Raw genomic sequence first — 8,079 nt, forward strand, 5'->3', positions numbered from 1 at the left:
CAAGTGTTCAAGTTGGGTCATTATTTTCTCCATGATCTTCTCCTTCTCTTCATTCCATATTTTTTGTTCATTATCAACTATGGAAGTAGTGGAAGGGATATTGAGAACATCAGTATCCCAGGTATGACAACCCTAATTTTGCTTTGTCACTTCTCCTATGAATAAAAAGGCCTCATGGTGGTGCATATTCACTTGCCAACAAGCATTTTCTCTGGGACTTCATGATTTGGGCATTGGACGAAATTTCCTTTAAATCATTCCCAAGCTTTAAACAATAACTCTCCATTCATTTGCCAAAAATTCACAATCTCGTCCAACTTTAGAAGCATTTTAGATTATGGGAAGTATCTAGCAAGAAACACCGTAGTAACCTTATTACAAGATGTAATTGAGCTGGGTAGGAGTGAGCGAAACCATAAAACTGCCTTGCCCATTAGTGAGAATGAGAAGAGGTGAAGCTGGTTGAATTCTTGAGTAATGTGTGCTATATTAAATTGAACAACACTTCAACAAAAATTTTCAAATTGACATTTGGGTCCTCAAAGGTTTCAACCCCGTACAATCCTTTAATTTGCAACATATGCAACATGAAGCTAGTCACATGGAAACTCCGTTCCCATTAGTTAGTGGGATACGAATTGCACTTGTTTGGCCTACTTTATTTGGTTGGCCCTCATCATCTAAGGGACCATCAAAGGGGCGTACGTTGCTTTTGTTATCACTCATTATTTTGTTAACACATTAATTGCCTAAAGTATTTTAAAAAATAACAGATAAAGTAAATTATACCACCACGGGTATTCCCAAGAAATAATCACATCGCACGAGTGAAATTTATATTCCACTCCCCAACAATGGCGCCATTTTGATAATGCTCAATTCACTCCCATGATTGAGGGGTGAGGCGGTCATTGTCAATAACCCAACTTGAGTTGGAGTCAAATCCACAAGGAGAAAATTATAAATTCATGTTCTAAAGGTGCACTAATTACTAAAAGGTTACCCGAAATGCTATAAAACGCGACAAGTAAAATAAAATGGGGGAATTGATTTGGTATATTTTTGTAATGATTTTTGGTTAACAACACCCGAATATGACACTTTTGACTTAAACTTAAGATTTGAGGAGATCTTGAGATTATGTCTACCTAAAAGTAAAATTATATTGGTTGATGATGCTTTAACATGAAACTTCATTATTAACTAAAGTATAGGCTAGGTCAAAGATCATTGTGCTTAATCTTTCAATAAATCCACAATGATATCACCCATTGGCTCTTTCGAGCACCTAACAAATGTGCTATTCGTAATCACCCAAAACCTCAATCAAGCATCCCTATTTCTAGGTTGATGATCTTGACATGATTTACACTCCAATTACACTTATTTCAAAGATTGCAAAAGGTAGTAAACCATTGTCTTAATTGTCCACCATTGCCATACCCCCCTATAACCCTCTTTCAAGGATGTTATGGGTTACCTCATGTTCACCTTCATCCCTCTTTCAAGAATGATGAAGGGTTTATAGATTTTGGGGTTTTCACCTATCAAATCTATCTGGATATTTTGGGTTTTCACCCATAAATTTCAAATCATAAATTCAAGCAATGGTAGAATCCATACTCAACAACTAACAATCATGAAAACACAAAAACACTCACATTCAATTAAAATTTAGTTCAACATAATCCAAAGATTAATTTACATAGATAATCATGAAGGAAGTAAAGATATACCATAAGGATTATCCAAATAATTCATTCTTCACAAAATACTAAGAAATCAAGCCTCCACAATACTACACACTTTCCTAACTAGGGTTTTTTGCTTTAAATTTAAATTTTATCTATGAGGTAAGCAATGGCCAAAAAAGAAAGGGTTTTTAACTGTATGGGGTTTAGGATTCATCCAAGAGAAATTACAAAACATGCCAGGGTCATATTCCTGCTTATCCACTAATCAAGGTTCTCATATGGTATAACCTTAAAATCTCATCAAAGAACCCTATCACACTTCTTAAGAAGCAAAATGTCAATCTGAACCTTGGCCTCCAAACTATGAAAGATATCTAAGTGAACCTCTCTCTTTGGAAATCCAGAATTAGCTACCATGAACCCAAAATACTGAGCAAAGTCCAAAGTTGAAGCTCCTCCTTCATTCCTCTCAGTGAAACCAAAACCTCCATACATATTTTTATAATCCTGATGACCTAATGTTTCCATTGAAATCCCAACTATGAAGAGCTTCTCAGTATTATGAAAACCCCTCACATCACTCATTAAAAGCCTCCCAAATGTTCTTCTTTTCATCATCCAAGCCTACATGTAGGGCATACGCAATAATAATATTCACAATAGACCCTTTAATGATTTATTTAATCGACATCATTCTATGGTTGACCCTCCTAATCTCTCCTACTTTCTCTCTAAGATATTCTCGACCAATATACCTACTCCATATTTATTTTCACACTTCACGAGTACTATAACTTATAGATATGCTGGCTAGTTAGGTTCCACCCATTAATATAAATAATAAATGTACAATGATTTTTTTTGACATATCATTATTGATCGCTACCTCATTCAAGTTCTCTACTTAACCAAAAAGAAACAAGTTTGCTTTTATAATAATGTATTTAAATTTACTTTTACTTGTACTTTGTGTTGAATTTTATGCATAAAGGTAGTGTACATGCATATACATATGAAAATAAAAATAGCAGAAAGAAAAAAATAAAAGAGCATTTTCTTACTGGTTAAATCATTAAAAACGTACTGCTAAGTTCTAAGACAAATAAATCAAAAACCTATAATTAATATATTATTGGTTTGATTATCTTTTTAGTGCGCTGACGAAAAAAATTGATAATACAAAAAATCAAATAAAACTAATCCTAGCCTTGCTTACCCCTCCTACCCCCAATCCCTCAACCCTGACCCTGTTCCCAATTGTGAACCCAAATCTAAACAAAGGCATGAGCCAAATTTGTCATCATCAACACCAACCAATAAAGAAATTGTAAGCTAATAAGGGGAAAACTAATCTGACCAGCTAACCTTTCAAAAAAACACCTCAGGGAATAAAGAAGTTAAAAAAAATGCTAACATGACCACCCACCCTTAACACAACAAGCTCACAAGAAAAGAATCAATGCGTACATGCATGTATCGAGAAATATTGGATAAAAGCTTAGAATAGGCAACTCAAAAGAAGATATAGTTGTCCCATCTATACGCTAAGAAGAACTAAAAATGCATTTACATATTAAAGAATATTATAGAGAACTATAAAAGAAATTACATGAAAAGAGAAAGAGACATAAATATAAACTAAACAACAAATATTAGCCACCAATAGTAAAGGAACATACACAAAATTTCTAGATAATAGGGAGTGAGTGCACTTAGTAGTTGACAATAGGAATACACAATTAACCTGGTCCTTTCATGTATTTGATTTGTAAGATTTCAGCGAGTTGTTGATGAAGTTTGTCACTGAAATCTTATTGACTAGGACTTCCTTGCTTCTTTCCTGCCGCTAGGACATTGGGAAAAATAGAAATATTGGTTGAGTCTGATAGTACCTGCAATAAAGAAGAAAGCAAAGAAAAAATGGGAGAAAGATCCACTCAAAAAGTAATGGCTGACAAAAAGTAGGCAGTGGTGGTGGAAATCCCTAAACTGAGAGAGGGTCTTATCGGAGCGAGGTTTTGTATTTATTGAGAATCAACTTCGCCGGTGAAAGAAAGATTCTCCAAAGAAGTTATCCGGAGACATCTAGGATGAATATCGACAATAGATATGACGATGAGAGAGAAAGAGCTTATTTGAAGTTGATATTTCCGTCAAAGAAAGAGAGGAACTACCCATGAGTTGTCGATAGCAATCGGATTTCTTAAGGTTTTTCTAAATATTTATACAAGCTGAATAACATTTTCATCGCTCAAATACACCTTCAATCAATCTCAAACTAAAATAATGTATAAAAGGAAAATCCATTAAAATAATCACCAATGTAAAATCAAGTAACCTAAAACAAGGAATCAATAAACAACATATGCATGAAAGTATCCCATTTTTATGCATCAATTGATTCAAAAGGTAGAAAATAAAGAATGAATTCAAAAACAAGAAAATGAATTGTGAAATACTTATTTGTTTAACAAGTAAAACAGAAAACAAATACATTAAACTTAAAGAACACTTAGCATTAGCTAAAGAATTAAAAAATTAAAAACAAATAAAAAATCAAATGAAATTTATCAAAATTACATAAGCAAGTGACTCATGATGAGATGCCGCCAAATGGATGTCAAAGTTGCCTCTATTTAAGGGAGAAAATGAAGAGAACTATTAGATCTAAAACTGAAATTAATGGGAGAAGTGATAGAAAGTGTGAGGAAAATATGTGTAATTTGATACTGAGATCTGATCTTATAAGGCTACTCAATTATGGTTATCGAGATACCGGATATAAAGAGTAAAGCCTAGTGTTTCTCTTTATTTAAAATATTTTTCTCTGTTATTTCTGTTCATTATGGCTGTAGTAGTCATGTACTGGGTCTACATTTGTTTACATTCTTTTACGATTACACTAATCAAAATTATAATTAGATAAAGTTTTAAAAAATATAGAAATTCAATTTAAATATTCTGACTACAGTAGTCGAACTTCCTACTAATCATTTGTTTTTGGATGTTATAGTTCGAAAATATCTAATTTCTAGTAGTGTACTGTAAAATTTTAGATTAGTTTGTGAAAATTTTCCGAAAAATTTCATTTAAATTCACTAAAGTTAGTAAATAACTATAAAATTTTATGATTAAACTCTGTACTGCTTGATCTAACATTTTTTGAAATATTTTACGTAAATTCTCTAGAAGTATTTTGAACCCTAGAAAACTACAAAAAATGTCATAAATAAATTTTAGACCATTTGATCTAAAATTGTCAAGAAGTAGTAGTATAAATTTTTATGATTTTCAATTGTGTAAAGAATGAGTTATATTTATATTTTCTTAGTGGAGACAAAGCATATAAAGTGATTTCCAAAGGGACATATTGTGCATTTCATCTTGTACTTTCGTAAACCTAACCATTAGTGATGAGTAGAAATAAAATAAATTTATGGTCAAATTGAAGAGATAACAACGTTTAAGATCACTTTAGAGAATAGTAATAAAATAAAAACAAATTTAAAATTTAACAATCGCAAAATAAAAACTTTAAACTTGAGCTCTTCAAATTTTTTCCCCCAATATTTTAAATTTCAAGTGTTAGTATTGAAAGTTTGAAGTTTAAATCTTTTTACAAACTTTTATTCAAACTTCATAAGTATAATAGTAACAAATTTCAATTATGAAAGAAAATTCTTATTGGTAATCTAGCTAACTATTTATACATCTTTAAAATTATTATAGGGCACTTCATATCTTAAATTATTGTACCCACTAGCTAAACTTGTTAAAATCTAAATAGGATTTTTATGAGTGGCCGAGTTTCTGACAAGTAATAACAAAGAAGTCTAATATCACATTAAGAAGGTATGACTGTTATTCGGGTTGTTTAATATCCTTTTGCATGAAACAATCATGGTTGTTTTTTTTAAAGTGTTTTGACTATTTTTCCATTCCTCATAGTTGCTAAATGCTATTTGTTAGTTGTGTGGGGTGTTGACATAGTCCCAATGTATTTAAGAGTTATTTGGGAGTGCGTGACACTATTATAGGTGTAAAAGTCAACAGTTTGACTTTGATCAATATATTGAGTTTCATCCACCACATGGATATTTGAAATATTTCATATGATCTAAAATTTTGATTTTTCATTAGTAGTGGGTTTCGAATTCAAAGCCTTTATATAGCCTTTTGACCCTACATTTGGAAATAGGTAAAATAAGCTTTTAATGATCTCGGGGCTAATTTATTGCATAGAATCTCTTTTCAAAAGTGAAAAGGTGTCATTGGGTCTGAAGTATCAAAATATCCTAGTAGCATATGATTTACATATGTGGGATCGTAAATAAATTTTGAGGGCCTGTTCAAAAGATTTTTGAACCTTGCATCAGTAGGTTTTTTGCCAATAAGTGAAGCTCCAGATCATTCATTATGGTTCAAAGACTTGTGATGTAATCGGGGGGCTTGACCAAGTAGTTCATCGTGATTTCATGGTTGGTTAACCGCAATCGCAGTGGGTATTTTGGTAGATCGGGTCGGGTTCTTCATCGTGATCTAAAATCCCACCTCTTATAATCGTGTGACCGATCTAGCCCAATTCAACATATAGCCTTGCACCACTAGGTGGAGACCATGAATGCGAGTTATTGTTCAAAGAACAGTATAAATACCCAATTTCAGGATTTGCACCATTTTTGTACATAGGAGCTTCAAAAAAGGGTGAATTATATTATTTTTTTGTCATTCATGCTCGAGTAAAAAAGTTCTTAGTTTTAATAACTCCTTATGATCATATATTCAAATATACCTTTTAACCTTATTTTCAAACTAGAGTTTGGCAATTTTTTTTTGGGTAAAATCTTAAAATGGTTTTTTCATCAATTTGAACATCAATTTCTATTCATTTTCACTTGGATTTTCAAATATACTCCTCTTGACTGTAGGAAAATGTTTCTTAGATAAAGTTATGACTTTTACCTTTTTTATTTTTGAACCACTTTTTCAGACCTATTTTGGATGCAATTTAAATATAGCCAATATAAGTATCATTAGCTTCCTTTGAGGCCTAAGTTTTTTCGATTGTATTATCTCGTATTGAGCCTGTTCGCGAAGGAAATGACTTTGGATGCTTAATTTTATTTTTTGGATTTTTAAGGTCGGTTATAGCTTAAATTTCTTCATACTATGCTGGTTAGTTAAATTTCTTGTAAAGTTGTTATGCCCTATAAGTTCAGAGATTTAATTTTGATAGCTCCCATATTTTTTAGTAAGGTTGATGATTAATAGAAATGATAATAGGACCACAAGAAGTGTTTTAAAATTTTTGTAATGATTTTTGGGACTAAACGTAAGCCTAAATCAGTAAGTAACCACATTTAGGTTGTGCCACTGAGGCAAGGTAGACCCAGATACAAAAGGTGGTGGCCTAGCATGATAGAAGCATCCCGTGCTAGTTGGCTGCCACAATAAAGGTGCCCTATACCTCTGGCTTGGTGTGAAAAGGTTGTGTCACGCCAGTGGTCACGATAAAATTCCATTTATTAAAGTTTTTTTTAAGGCAAACTGGTCAATTACATCCTAAGTGATCCGATAACTTCCACTAAAATGTTTTCCCTCAATTTGTTTCATTATTTTGTCATTTTGTCTCTTCCCAAACTCTCTAGAACTCCAAAAGAAGGGGTTTCTCCCAAATTTCCATCACAAGGGCTCATAACTCAAAATTTCTTTTAAGAAATTGACAAGTTCAGGCATGTGGTCCTTCAAAAAAGGTTTCCCTTTATCCTTGTGTCCAAGAACATTTTTTATCATAACTGATTTTAGGGATTTAATGAGTAGGATCCATACCTACTTGACATGATTATGAAATTATGATGCTTCCTTATGAATTAAACTTCATTTATTACAAGAATTCATGATTTACTCATATTTTGACTTATATGGTTGATCTTGTTAATTAAATTTTAGCATTCTAGACATGAAATACAACAAGTTGGTAAATGTATATGATTTTAGCATGATTCACTTAGTCTACAAGAAATTTAGACTTACTATTCAGATTCAATATGAAATTTATGTATGTACTTTTAACTATAAAATAGAATCACATGTATGATTGGTTTTCAGACTTAAAAAACTATATAATTCATTTATAGTGTATTTCATATATTATGAACACTAGTATAGTTTTTGAAGTATTATTTGGAACCGAGGAATGCGAGTTTAGCTCAACTAATTTTCCAAACTATTTATCACCATAGGTTAAGGAGGGAGTCCCTGTTAGTTGATAGTGTCTTCCTTTATAGGAAGTCTTTGTAGTTGAGAGTGGCTTTGTTTTCATAAGTGCATTAGCGCCAATCAATGTTCTTTATCCTAGTAAGGTATTGAATACCCTTCTAACAAG

At 32.0% G+C, this 8,079-nt stretch overlaps 1 non-coding gene across 1 annotated transcript; it reads left to right on the plus strand.

Annotated features, from left to right (window-relative positions):
* The first annotated feature begins 216 nt into the window (after nucleotides 1–216).
* Nucleotides 217–319, plus strand: LOC124886887. The gene has a single exon (XR_007044291.1). It is a non-coding gene; the product is annotated as a small nucleolar RNA R71 (small nucleolar RNA).
* The last annotated feature ends 7,760 nt before the right edge of the window (nucleotides 320–8,079 follow it).

This window comes from Capsicum annuum, chromosome 8 (genome assembly GCF_002878395.1).
Source record: "Capsicum annuum cultivar UCD-10X-F1 chromosome 8, UCD10Xv1.1, whole genome shotgun sequence".
NCBI classification, from domain to species: domain Eukaryota; kingdom Viridiplantae; phylum Streptophyta; class Magnoliopsida; order Solanales; family Solanaceae; genus Capsicum; species Capsicum annuum.